The sequence below is a fragment of the Peromyscus maniculatus genome, chromosome 11 (assembly GCF_049852395.1).
Source record: "Peromyscus maniculatus bairdii isolate BWxNUB_F1_BW_parent chromosome 11, HU_Pman_BW_mat_3.1, whole genome shotgun sequence".
Taxonomy (NCBI): Eukaryota; Metazoa; Chordata; class Mammalia; order Rodentia; family Cricetidae; genus Peromyscus; species Peromyscus maniculatus.
The window spans coordinates 16,295,849-16,310,737 of record NC_134862.1 but is presented as its reverse complement, the minus strand read 5'-3'; the positions used below and the strand labels follow the sequence as shown (position 1 = coordinate 16,310,737).

General features: G+C 39.3%; 1 protein-coding gene across 1 annotated transcript in view; it reads right to left on the bottom strand.

The window, feature by feature from the left end:
* The window catches only part of LOC102912016 (contactin-associated protein like 5-1), a 922,425-nt gene that overhangs the window by 570,931 nt on the left and 336,605 nt on the right, over positions 1-14,889 (bottom strand). The window lies entirely within an intron of this gene.

Sequence of the window (14,889 nt, the reverse complement as noted above, 5' to 3'; positions counted from 1 at the left end):
TCTCCATGGTGGGAATTGTGATCACTTTTGATTCAGCTAGACTCTTTGTAATGAGTGAGATGAGAGCCTATGTAGTTTCCAGTTTAGAAGGTAATGCTTCCTTATTGTGGAGAAACAATGGCTTTCTTCACTCTTTGTTGCACCTTTTAAGAGTTTGAAGTTGCCTCTAAGGCAAATAAAAAATGTATGTCATGTTCCTCTCTCAGCTGAGACTCCAAGACAACTTCTGGGTCTGGGTACTTTGCTGTCAAGGTGTTGTCTTTCATCTCTACCCATGCCTCTTACTCTGTGTGCACTGCCATATCCTTGACTTCACCCAAACAATAACCTGTTCCCTCAAGGGTACAGTTTCTGTGCCTTTGTCTTTTACATGCCAGGTTTCTCAAATGCACGTAAGCCATCAAGAGTAAGGAATTCCAGACAGCAGCATATATCTTCCACAATGCATATTTGATTCTGACTTCTGCTATTGTTTCTCTTAATACTCTAATTCCTTTGGACATAGTTGATTTCCCACTCTGCTACTGAATATCTTACTATTAATTCTCAGGGAAGGTGCCTTTTTGCTTAGTTTTATCTGCAATAACAGACATCTTGCCAAGTTGGTTTAAATAAAGAGGGTTGTACATTTGTAAATTCAGAAGTAGGTAGAGCTTAAGCATTGCTTGATGAAGTGTTTTGTTTTTTTAATCTCTGTGTGTATGTGGGGGTGCCTGGGTGAAACAGTGTGTGGGTACACATATGGTAAGATGTGTGTGTGGAGGTCGGAAGCCATCATTAGGTACTGGTTTTTGTTTCCATCATGTTTGAGACAGGGTCTCTTGTCCTCTTCTGCAGATGCCAGGCTAGCTGGCCCTTGAGATTCCAAGGTGTCTCCTGGTCTTCCTTCATCTTATCATAGAAACACTGGGATTGTGTTCTCTTTCTACTTTGTCTGGCTTTATGTGGATTCTGGGGATCCCAACATCAGCCCTCACACCTGGGCTGCAGACACTTTAACTACTGAGCCATCTGCCCGGGCCCAAGTGGAACAGTTCCAGCAGATCTTAAGCACAGAATCTCTTTGTAACTCTCCTATCACCCACAGTGACAGTGGTCACCTTAATGCTCAGGATGGGCCACTTCCATGTAGAATCTTTGTGCTTACAGCTTCTAGTGAGTTGTTTCCTAGGTTTTATTAAGAGGAGAAAAGTTAACCACCACCATAAATAATATAGAACAATGCCACAGTGAGTGTTCAGCCAGTGATGGGACAAGTTTTGTCAACCCCATCTCCTCTCTGCTCAGGGACATCACGAAAGGGTGGCCGGAAGATGTAAGAGTTGGATGAATGGAAGAGTGCTGTGAAATGCTCTCTTCTGGCATGCCATGGCTGTTGCACACAAAGCAGCCAGTTGTGTATGTGTACATATAGGCAGGGCATGAAGTAGGGAGGGAGATTTGTTGTGGGGCAGGGGGAATAGAAAGGAGGAGTGTGGCATGGATGATCAAGATAGTTTGTACACATGTAAGAAATTTTCAAAGAATAAAAATATTATTTTTAAAAAGAACTCTTTTAAATCTGATTTGAAAATGTGGAATCTGGGGCCTTTTCCATAGTATGAAAGATGCATGTCATTGGCTACATTGCTGAAACCAGGGAAGGTATAGACTAGTCTGCTTCCATGCCAAAGGATGAGACTCTGTACAGAGCATGCCATCGTTTTGTGTTTGGGGCCCTGCTTCTTTTAACAGCTTCTCTCAAGTTCATTTCAACAAAACTTTATTCTTCCTGTTAATTGGGCAATGCTTTCATTACAAAGGTTCCATGTTCACGGTTCACGAGATATCATCTCTCATATCTGTTGTGACATTTGTTCAAACCAAAGCCTCTTACTTTCCAATCTGATTGCAGCATGAAATAGTCTTGTTGCATTTTGATTTTTGGAATCCAATGGTAATAACATTCAAAGCAGCAGCTTCGGCAAAAAAAAAAGATTATAATTTATTTAGTAGCTAATTTCAACCAAAATAGCATCTATCAGTTCTTTGGTAAACTGAAATATATGTGACAAGATGGCTAATGTCAAAGTAATTGAATACTTTCTGTAACTCATGGTTTTAGGACCTGATTACCCCAAATACTTCTAAGAATGAGGAGTTGTAGCACAGAGATTACAAGAACACATGACCATATTCACCTTTTATGTCTTGGGGGTCCTGGGGCTTGAAAGTTCTGGTGCTTGCAAGGTGAATGCTTCACTGACTGAGATAACTTTCTTAGATCAAACTGCTTTTAAGGGAAGAAATAACATTACAGATAGGAAATGACATGTTGTAGCCTTAAAATATTGTGTGAATAAGCAAGGTTTTAGAGATATTGTTTCAGTGTTAAGCTTTGTCTGGTATGTCGGAATGTATCATACACATGTTCACAAATACCTATAACCACAAATACACACCTGAACATACACACATACACACAAACCTATGCATACATACAAAAAAGTAACAACTTGACAAGTTGCAAAATAAATTTCAAAACAAAGTGAAAGTGAAGAGTTGGGTTTTAATTCTGGCTTTGATTTGGTGTTGAGAAGTTTTTTTAGACTTGTCAGAGCTCATATCTCACTTCAGTTAGATGGGTTAAGAGTGAGACTCACCCCTCTCTGAATCACAGATGCCTATCTTCTAAGTGGCCTTGTTAAATACACTATGTAGCTGTGATTAAGGACCATAAGATTATAAGATTCAATTAGAATCATGAAACTGACTCTTATAATTAGATCTAGTCTTCTTGTTGAGACCCAAGTTGTCTCTCTGTTAGGCAGAGAAGTTCCAAGGTTTTTGTTTATGCAAATAAACACCAATATTTAAAGAGCCTGCCACTAGAAGCCCCTGGCTTTTCTGACCAAGCTGGCTAGATGGAAATGGATTCCTCTTTTTCTTTCCTAAAGAATCACTTGTCCCACTATTCCCATTACTCTAGAACCCTGAACAGACCACTCAGGCTCATGGAGCCAAAGGTACACCCAGTCCTTGTAACCCCCTGGCTTCACTTACTCTGGACTTACCACCTGCCAAGGCATTTTTTTTAATTTTTGAGATTATAGTATAATTACATCCTTTCCCCTTCTTTTTCATCTCTTACAAATTGATGGCTGCTTTTTTCATTAATTTTTGTTACATACACACACATGCATATCCATATATATAAATTTATATTCCTAAATACCTAAATAAAACAATATCAATCAGTATCATGTTACTTTTGTGTATATGTTTTCAGGGCTGACCATTTGGTGTTGTGTAAACAAATTGATGTACTCTTCCCTGAGGAAGATTTTTTTCCCACTCTTAGCATCCCTTAGTTGCCTGTAGTTTGGTGTGTGTGTGTGTGTGTGTGTGTGTGTGTGTGTGTGTGTGTGTGTGTATGCATAGAGTTAAAGCTTCATGAGCGTTCCTTCATTAATGTTACCATTTCTAAAATTGTTTTTACCCTTGTCAGTTCATGTTTAGGAAGTCATGTTGGTAATCCTTTATATAGGGTTTGTCTTCTGCAATTCCAAGGAGATACAATATCACACCAAGCTCCATGCTCCTCTGACTCTTCTAGTTTTTCTGTCCCATCTTTGACAATGTTCCTTGACCCTTAGGTATGGAAGTTGAATTGTAGATGTATGCACTGGGACTGGGCTCCACATCTCTGAATTTTGACTGGCTATGGTTTTCTATAATAGTCTGTTGCAAAGAGAAGTTTTCCCAATTAGGTGTGAGGAATATACTTATCCATGAGTATAAAAAAAAATTACAATGTCCTTAGGGCTTGTGTTAGTTTATCAAAGTGTGGTTGTAGGAGGTCCTCTAAGATCCATAACTTCACTAGCTGGAAAGCTGTTTGTGTGGTTGGGTAGCTTTCAGTTGCCAATTATGGTTTTCTTCTTGTTGAGTGGGTCTTTCTTTTTCTTTCTTTTTTTTAAAGATTTATTTATTTATTATGTATACAGTGTTCTGTCTGCTTATACTCCTGCAGGCCAGAAGACGATACCAGATCTCATTATGGATGGTTGTGAGCCACCATGTGGTTGGTTGCTGGGAATTGAACTCAGGACCTCTGGAAGAGCTGCCAGTGCTCTTAACCTCTCAACCATCTCTCTAGCCTCCAGTGGGTCTTCCTTAAGTCTAATTAAAGAGCAGTTGGATATCACGTAAGGCTTTATACCACTATTTTACCCTTCGGTTATCATGTCATGGGAATTGTTGTGATTCATAAGCATCCTAACTAGGTAAAACTGTTGGTTGCTTCCCTTATTTCCAAGCATGTATGGCACCATCTGGTACCATGAAATATAGTCCTTAAGGAGGAGGCTTTCAGGTCAGTTTCAGCTCAGGAGTCTCTGTTTCTGAAAAGCATGATGTCTTCAGCAATAAGGACTTACCTTCCATCTCTGGGGCAACCTGGGACAATAGAATAGCCTAAAATGTTGTGCGAGTCTCTTGAACAACCTTGACTAACAGCTCAGAAGACAGCTTCTTGTGCCTAGTGTGAAGTTTTTGATAGATAGTCTTTGGCTCTTAGAGGAAGGATTGCCAGCCCAAATGAGAAATTTTTATTGTATTATTTATGTATATTTATACACCAACTTATATGTCTTGTAGTTATTTTTTTAGATAGTTGATACTGTGATTCCTTATGATGCTTTTAAATGTTCTTATTATTATTTTGCCCTCTCTTTCCTATATTTATTTACTTTCCCTCCCTAATTAATCCCCCTGCTAATTTTCCCATATCCTTCATAGGCTCATTTGTATCTAACTCTCTATTGCTCCCCTGCCCCAAGGAATGGTTTGTTTTTACTTTTCTATATCTATAGTTACTGAAAGATATGTACTCAGAGCTAAGATTCAGTGCTAGGAGTACCAGATGAGAGAGAACATACAATGCTTATATTTATTGGTCTGACTTACCTCACTCAATATGGTCTTTTCTAGTTCCACACATTTCTCTACAAATTTCTTTGTCTTTTTTTTTAAAAAAAAAGGTAGATTGTTTTGGAGACAGGATTCTCTGGAACTCACTCTATAGACCAGGCTGGTTGGGCTCAAATTCAGAGATCTGCCTGCCTCTATCTCCTAAGTGCTCAGATTATGTGTACACCACCATTATCCATCTTAACTACAAATTTCATGACTTTATTTTTCTTTGCAGCTGAATAGTATTCGCTAGTGTATGTGTACCACATTTTTCTTATTAATTCCTTGGTCCAAGTACATTTAGACCATTTCTATTTCCTAGATATTATGAATAGAGTAGCAATGAACATGGCCGAGTTAAGTTTCTGTGGAGTAAGCCATCTAGTCTTTGAGGAATATGCTAAAAACTTGTGTAGCTGGGCAATATGGTAGACTTATTTTTAGTTTTTTGAGAATTCACACCAGTGTCTAAAGTTGTTGCACCAGGTTGTAATTCCATCAGCAGAAAATATGTTTCCTTTCCCCTCCAACATTTATTTTCCATTATTTGGTTGATCTTGGCCATTTTGACAGGGGTAAAATGAAATCTCAAAGTTGTTTGATTTGCATTTCTCTAACTGCTAGAAATGATGAACATTTTTTGAGATATTTTTTAGCTATTTTTTTCTTTTTTTGAGAATTTCCTTTAGCTCCCACACACATATTTTGAATTGATCATTTACTTATTTTTTGAATTCTTTATATTTTCTGGATAGTCATTCTTGTCAGTTGTACAGCTGGCAAAGGTCATCTTTCATATATAGGTGTCCCCCCACCCCTTGGATGATTGTTACTTTGGTTGTGCAGAAGCTTAGTAGTTTTATGAAGTCCCACTTGTTAATTGTTGACCTCAATTCTTGGGCAAGTTCTATTCAGGCAATTCTTTTCTACATCTATATCATGTAAAGTACCAACAAGGAGTTTTATAAGTATGAGTGTGTGTGTGTGTGTGTGTGTGTGTGTGTGTGTGTTATGTATTGCTTACCAGTACTTACAGAGGCCAGGAAAGGGTGTCAGATCCTCTGACTCTGGAGTTATAGGCTGTTGGGATCTCTATGATATAGGTGCTGGAAACCAAACTGAGATCTTGTGGAAGAGTAGCAAGTGCTCTTAACTATTGAGCCATCTCTCCAGCTAGCTGCAGAGGCATTTTAAAAAACTTTATTTGTTTTAAACTGGTACCTTTTCAGGAATGAGCATAATAACAGATGAAGTGGCTTCCAGGGATTTCCTTCCCCAGCCATTCTGTCCCCCTCCACACACTGTTCTTTAGGACTGTCTTATGATTAAACCTCAATGTTTTTCTTATTTTAATCACCATAATATTATGCAATATAGATGTTTTGCTTCTTGGTCTTTTTGCTAATTAATCGTCTGAACATCTTCGTTCTGTGTTCAAGTTGCTCCTCTGGCCTGCCTTATATCACTTCCGATTCTACTCTTCTCCCAAAACATGTTGGGTTTTCCTCAAATATTTGGTTATCACACACAAGATTATCCACTAATTTATTCCACGATCTGCCCACTTGAAGTGTAATTCTGAGATACATTTGTAGAATTGATGTGTCTGGGCCAGAGGATTCATCTTTGTAAGTTTGGAAGGTATTGCCAAATTGATGTCTACATAGCATGTCTGAGGATGAGGCTCTCCATGTATCTCATCTAAAGAATAATTTGATCATTTCAGTTGGACAAATGGAAATGACTTTCAGGGAGATTTATTTTGTCTTTTGTTGAAGTCAGTTTTAGATATCAATATTCAAGGCTATATTTTTTGTTTCTCTTTGTGTATGTATGTGAGGAGAGAGAGAGAGACAGAGAGACAGACAGACAGACAGAGCATTAAATATGCATGTGTATGCATGAGGAAGCAAATGAAAATCTCTGGCAAGCTTCCGCAGGGCTATGAGACCATGGTTTTATGAGACCGGCTCCTTTCTTCGCCTGCTTCTCATCATTTAGGCTAGACTGGTTGGATTGTGAGCCCCAAGGCCCCAGTCTCTATCTCCCCAGTACTTAGATGACAAGTAGACAACACCATGCCTCATTTTTTCCAATGAATTCTAAGAACTGAACCCAGGTCCTTATGCCACCAGGCAAGTAGTTTACTGACTGAGGTATTTCCCCAGCCTCTTTGATTTCCTTTTGTATTGAATCTCAGTTTCACATTTATCAAACTTGTCACTCATTGTTGTGATTATTTCTCTATGCACTAAAAAGGCTAGCATGAGAGATAGCCTGGGAATCTGTCTAGTAATTGCCTTGCTATTCACACAGGACAATCCTGTCATTCCATGCAAATTAATCAACATACTTCATTTAGCACTACAACTCCATGCTCTCTGGGCTTTCCTCACATTGTACTTCATATTTTATGGGAAGCAAACACACATAGCACTGTACAGCAAGTACATTCAGAAATTATCTGCCAGTCCCCGTCCAAGAATTGATTTCTCTAAGTAATTGATCTTCACATGAAGGTCATCAAACAACCATAATAAAAGAGTTAGCATTTTAGAAGGCTTTGTGAATTTTATAATTTTTCCTCACACTGGGAAGCCAAATCCTTTCTGTGGTTCTGATGAAATGCATTTAAACCCCAAGCCTTCTCAGAAATCAATTCATGTCAACCTACAACTTTCAGATGTGGAGTAAAAGCCAGGGGGGCTAGAAATTGCAAACAGTCACATCATAGACAGCAGTATCTAGAAATAAAAAACCAGGTTTCTGCTACAGTGTAAAGGTCCCCTCTCTCTACATTCATCAGTTCAAATGCTCAAGTATGAAGTGGCAATCCCAAACTAAAACTAATAATTATTCTGAAGAATTTAGTACACACTAAAGGGGCATTATAAACTAGAAAGCAACGTATTTCTTTTTATTAATCGTTGGCAGTGTGTATGTGTGTGTGTGTGCACACATGCACTCACACATGCATAGAAGCCATAATGAGTGTGCAGAAGAGGACAACCTCAGATCTCAGATGTTGGTCCTTACCCTCCACCCTGTTTGAGATAGGTCTCTTTCTTTTTGCCACTGTGTGTGTCAGGTTAACTGGCCCATGAGCTTCTGGGGTATTGCTTCACCATAAGAATGCTGGGATAGCTGAAGATAATATACACCTCAGACATAGGACTTGGAAGAGTAAAGCTAGACCTGACCTAGGAGTCATCACTCTGGGAACTGAGCAGTTCTCATTATATCCAAAATTGTTAGGCAAGCTGCCAAGGGAGAAAAACCTATCAAAAGATCTACCCAGCTCAAAAGCCTATGCAACACAAGGAGCACCAAGATACACCCAAGTGACACTTACATCTCACAGGTAACTAACAGCCACCCAGTAGGAGGTAAGGCTCTCTCAGTGAAGGGTAATGACACCTAATACTATAAATCGAGCCAATTGCCTGTGACTGAGATCAGGGATCTGAGAAGAAAACCCACTGTTGCCACTTACCTAAACAAGTATAATTCTCAACTACAGTCTAAATACTTATCCTTATATACACAGATATGTGTAGCTCTCATATCTCAACAAAGAAGCTAATTTTTGCAGCTGACAATGACCACAACCAAAATCTACAACTGGCCAAATTATAGAGAAAATATTAAGAATTAGGTGACAGCCCAAATTCCTGAATCTACAATGCAACCCCTATCCCTAAGGTTCTGGGGACACTGTGGAAGAGGTGGCAGAAAGACATAAAGAGCCAGAGGACCAGAGCATCTGTTTTGAGATAGCATCGTCTATATATGTACCTCCTGTATATGACAGGGAAGCTGTACCCATGAAATCTTAGTAATATAGCTGTCTAAACAAGATCTGAAAAGTGACCACACCAGTTGACATGCCAGTGTGGAAAAGAGAGGCCACAAGGCCTTACCCTAGATGGAAAGCTAAGAGAGGGAGAACCAGGCTTCTCCAAGCCACTTGATAGGTTAGACAATCCCAAGTGACTGGCCAGAAACACATATACATATGAGCAACATGAAATGAACTCAGAGGTTGAATTTACATATGTGTGTATGTATGTTTATACATAGACATATATACATATATTATATAATATACATTATTATATCATGCATAATATAATTATGTAATAATTATTTATACACATATATTATATATCATAATATTAATAACTAAAGAAAAGGTCATAAAGTTGCGAGGGTATAGGAGAGCATGGGAAGACTTGAAGAGAGAGTATAGGGCAAATGATGTAAAGAGAAAATTTATGTAAGAAAATTAAAAAAATTATAAAAAATACCTTAAAAAAGAAAAGGGCAAGACATGTTCTCCACAAACAAAAAACCCACTGTGATTACTGATTTACACTTATGAATTCATCTTTTCAGTTGGACACTGGTGTCCAACCGCAGGTCCTCACTTTTGCATACCAAGACCTTCATTCACTGAGCTGTCTCCTTATCTTTCATTTTTTCTTTTGATTTAGCATCAGGCATGTGCACTGACAGGATGCAGTCTCAGAGATCATATCTGCTGGGTTGAGTGCCAAACTGCATGACCTAGATCCCCTTGAGAACTGAGACATTCATCTGTGCAGAGAACAGGGTATTGGCAGCTGGTAACACTCATCTGAGTGCCCCACTTATCACTGAGATCCTTCTTGACTGTCACTCTTCCTCCCAAGAGCCTGCAGTAAAGAGTGGCTTCTGTGGGAAGGAGCCAAAATAAGGTCCATTAATACTTTTCAATCTGCCCACAGCACTGAAGGGCTTTCCTACTTCCAGAGCTTCCCAGGAGATAGGATGGGGTCTTAGAGATAACTCTAACTTCAGCTAAGACGATCAAGAGATGGCTGGCCAGTCTGCAGTTGTATGTCAACGAGGTTGGAGAGAAGGATGGAGCACTGAGAGATGAGATGTGAGAGGCCTCTAGAATCATGACCAAAAAAAAAAAAAAGACTGTTTTTTGTTACTTTGGGAGTTGCTGCCAGTGACCGATTAGCCATTGTCTGTTTTATTCTTTAAATAGATGTTTCTAGCTTCTGGATTCACATCAGCATCCAGGAAGACAGGAGATGAAACAAAAACACCCAAAGTGAAAATGATGATGACTTGGAGCAAGGTAGCATTAGAGAAAACTACTAAGATTTCACTGCCACCACCATCACCGCCACCTCATACACACGCATACATAGTCATTGATGCATAGTTGATTATATAGGATTAAATGATTGATGGTTTTGGATATATTCATATATCATACTATCCTCTCCTCAAGTAAAGCAATAGACACATCTATCAACTCAAAATACTTTTACATATTCCTTTGTATTATTTAAAAGGTTTTGGTCTTGCTTTGGGTTTTTGCTTTCTAATATTTTTGTTAATAACAGCACTGAACATGCAACCTATCTAAACAGTTTTAAGTGTGTGATATCGTTGTATTAGCTACTTCCTTTCTGCTATGAAAACGACAACTTTGAAGGAAGGGGAGGCTTAATTTAACTCACAGTTTAGGGGGACAGTTCAGCATGGTGGGGAAAATAGGGTGGCAAAAGGTTGAGCTAACTGGTCACATTGAATTCATAGTCATGGAGGAGGAGATGAACACTGGTGCTCAGCCTGCTTTCTTGGTTTTGTTCAGCCCAGACACCAGCCTACTGGCTAGTGTCACCAGTAGTTGAGGCAGGTGTTCCCAACTCAATTGATCTAATCTAAAAGCCTTGAGTCTTTTCTCCAAAATGATTCTAGATCCTAGATCCTACCAACTTGATAATTACTGTTAAATATCACCATAGTATCCTTAACTATAGTGTGCAGTACACTATACAGTGGCTCTCTAGAACTTAATGGTTTTTCAATAGATAATTCTGTAAATATTTTTGAGAGTGAAGCTTGTGTATTTTTATAAATAGGAAAGGAAGAAAAGAATGAGACCAGTTATGATTAAACTACAATGCTCTGAGATAGCCAAGGTTGAGAGTAGAGCATGTTTGTGAAAAACAATATTTCATTTCATGTTAATTGAATTTGAATTACTGCCATACTTACAAATGACATGAAGGTAAAACAGGTGATGTACATATTCAGAGTGCCATAGAGAACTCTGAATGTGTGCACCTAGGAATGAGGGGTAGACAGTATCAAGTCAGGTGACAGAGTCAACATATGGACAAATTTGCCCTGGGTCCATGACTGGGTAGAAGGGAAATCCAAATAATGAGGCATCGAGGGTGGTACCTAAGAATGAGGGAACAGAATGAGATTTGTGTGTGTAGGGGGGGAGCAATTAGGATGGGATGTGTCCTGCTTAGGAGACAACCACAGGGCTGTTAATAAGAGACATTCCAACATTGTGCTGTCCTGCTATTGGCTACATCCATATGAGTTATTTTAGCACTGATTTAACATTTGTTTTCTCAATTTATCTTCTTCATATCTTTTAATAATTTTGTCTGATATCTTGAGTATTAGAATAGACCCATTCACAGCAGTTGCAATCACAAATATTTATGGAACAGTGATAGCCATGTACAAAACTAGAGTGATATGACTGATGCATTGAGAAGGTGATACAGTCCTTCACAGCACAATGGCCATCACTGAGGAGTAAAGTGTGCACTGAACTCAGAGGATGAGTTCAGTAGGTATAAGTGGAATTCACTCTCAGGGTCCTGGGGAAGGCTGGCACCTGATAGCTCAGAAGAATAACGATTGAAAGCGAAGTAAACATAGAGTTCTTCAGGTGATATTAGTGGGTTTATTCATTCATACCCAGGGGACAAGAGCTTCCTTTTTCTTACCTTATTCACTGTTATCTATTGTAGAAAAGTTTATAGATATGGCAAAGCTATGTGTGTAAGGGTTATTAAGGAAACCAGAAGAGAGGGGCTAAGGAGATTGCTCAGTAGATAAAATGCTTGCTGAGAAAGCATGAACTCTGCCTTTGGATCTGCAGCACTCAGTTTAAAATGCTGCATATGGTGGCATGGGCCTATACTCCCACCACTAAAAAGGGAAGACAAGAGAATCACAAGGTCTCCCAGACAATTGGAGTGCTCTAGGTTCAGTGAGAGATCATGTCTCCAAAAATAAGTTGCAGGGAGATATAGGAACATATTTAATGACAACTTCTGCCTTCCACATGTATTAACACCAACATATACACACATACTCATAACACAGGCACACTTATGATACACATATACACACTCATAACACACACATATACACATATGCTCATGTGTGTGTGCAAAAGAAAATCAGAGCAGAAGCCGATATTTTGGAGCAGTAGTGAATAACAGGAAATTTGGCAGAACTATTATGCAATGCATGACAAGACAAAAGCTGTGGGACAGGATGGTGGCAGCCCTCAGTGCTTAGGAGGCACATGCTACTAATCCTGTTCTCCAGTGTGTGGCTGTTTCTTGACTCAATTTAAGGTGTTGGGATTCCATGGGTCAACGTCTGTCAAAACATAGTTTTCAAGTACTGTGCTAAAATCATGGAGTATGTACATATATTTATGGCTGTTAAGCATAATCATCTTTATATCCACTAACGTGTTTGTTTTGATGTTATTTTTATGAAGGTTGGACTAAGGACAGTTTGAAATCATGATACAATCTTGAATATTATTTGATCACAGTATATGGATGATGACCCTTAGAAAGAAGAGAATTTAATGATGTTTCACCGATAGTATTGTTTATTCTCAACCACTCTCAACACCCACAGAATTATAAAATTCAGGAGGGAAAAGCACAGCCACTTGTCTTTCATTGGTAGATGTGTGACCCCAGCATCACATCTGTTGATGTGAATTCTGTACTATCCTTCTACTGACTAAACAGAGCTCAGCCTTTCTACCCTCAGGCATGCGCTCCTTCCTCTAAAACATGTGGAGGGTTTATTGGCTCCACTAGATGCCAATTAGAAACACCCAATGTTCTCTTCTGTACTTAGAACTCTAAACTTGGAAGAGCTCAAAACAGACTCTGGCTCTAATGCCCACACATTCACATAGCACCTTGCTGCTAGGGCTTCACCCTCAGTCCTGAAAGTGGGAGAAGGAGATACTTAGTTCCTTACAGGGACTGGAGATGGAATCCATTCTCTTATGGAACAGACCAGAGGAAATGATCCATGTTCCTGTGCTTTTGTCCTGTTGTAGTTAATTCTGATTGCTAATTTGATAGGATTTACAGTCAGCTAGGAGACAAACCTCTGATCATGTCTGTAATGGAGTTTCTAGAGTAGGTTAATTGAGGTGAGAAGACCCATACTGATGTGGCTGGTACCATGCTACCATGGATTGACAGCAGACGATGAGTGAAAAAGCAAAGTGAGCTGAGCACCAGCACCCATGTCTCCGGCTTTCTGACTGGATGCCATGTGAGCAGCTGCGTAACTCTTCTGCCACTGTGCCTAATTCTTCCCATAACTGATTGAATACCCTTAAACCATGAACCAAAGGAAGTTGCTTCTGTTCAATATTTGGTCATTGCAACGATTGTTGGATGGAGCTTTCCAGAGTGCTGTTGCCTGGGGAGTTATTTTTCATCATCTTCTCTTTCTTTGTGGAAAGGACTTCAATTTTTTCTATTTCCCATTCTTCTTCTGTGACAAAGGTGAGACACTTTTCATACCCCAATAATATAGTGCAGAATTAACTACTCCTGAGGAAAGAAACTAGACATCCATAAACATGCTCCCTAATCAGTAACTTCTCTTCAATTTATAAAACATCCATGGCTAGAGACACAGCAACCCAAACATTAGAAAAACAAGCTATTTGAAATGCAAAACTATCCTGGTGACTGCGTTTAAAATAAGTCACCTTACAGCTCCCCCTATATATTTTATGTCTGCAAACCCACTGCAGTGTGGTGTTTTTTGGTGATAGTTTGCCATCTTCCTTAGTTCCCTGGCTGTCAAAACATTTCTTCCCCCCCCCAGGGGGAAGTTGTCCTCAAGTGAGCAGCATTTGCAACTGTTTAATAATGGTCACATGTTATTCAGCTATTTCCCTGGCTTGAAACACTCCCTATTGTAGGATGCAGGAGGTAAACTAAACCTTTGAAGTTCAATTCACAAACCTTAGGAAGTCACTGAAACTTACAAGATTCATTGAGTCCTTCCTTGAAGTTTTATAAGCAGGAACAACTGCTAAGAAAAAGAGTCTCTCTGACCTGCCAAGCTGCCTACAAGTAACACAGAGCGCTCCAGGGATGTCACTTTTGTGAGTTCTTACACATCCCGATGTGGACTGTTTGGTGATGAAGTTTCCATTTAGTTACCAGTATTCTTGTAAGCAACCCAAATAAAGCTCCCTGGTTCATTATTTTAGACTTGTTTTCAATGTTCAATCCAAGATGAGTTGATTGTTGTACATATCTCCTCAAGAAAAAGCTCCATAGCAGCATGGATTTACACATAGGACAGAATATTATTCCATTTCTGGATTCTTTTTGTTCTTTCAAGCTTGCACACATACAGCTGATTCTGTTCTGCACTGTTCTGAAAGTGACAAAATTCCCACAAGGCTTTTAGACACAGTCTGGAGACAAACAGAAAGAGAATGGTATGAACGCCAACTGCTGGTCTTGATTCAGGCCCACACAGGACAGCTCTGCCAGTTTCTGCAGCACTTCACTCCTGACTTCATGGCACGTTGTTTCTAACCAGCTGCTTGGCTGCTTACAGAGTATTCATAGCCATTTCACTTCATGCTTCATCTCCACCAGATTCCATTTTTGTTCCAATATAGTCATGTTCTTCTTTACATGTGTGTTTGTGTGAGTATATTTGAAGATGCATGAGTGTGGGTATGTGTGTTCACATGTACATACTGCTGTGGATATCGCTCTATATAAATAAAACACTGATGGCCAGGGACCAGACAGGAAGTATAGGCGGGACAAGGAGAGA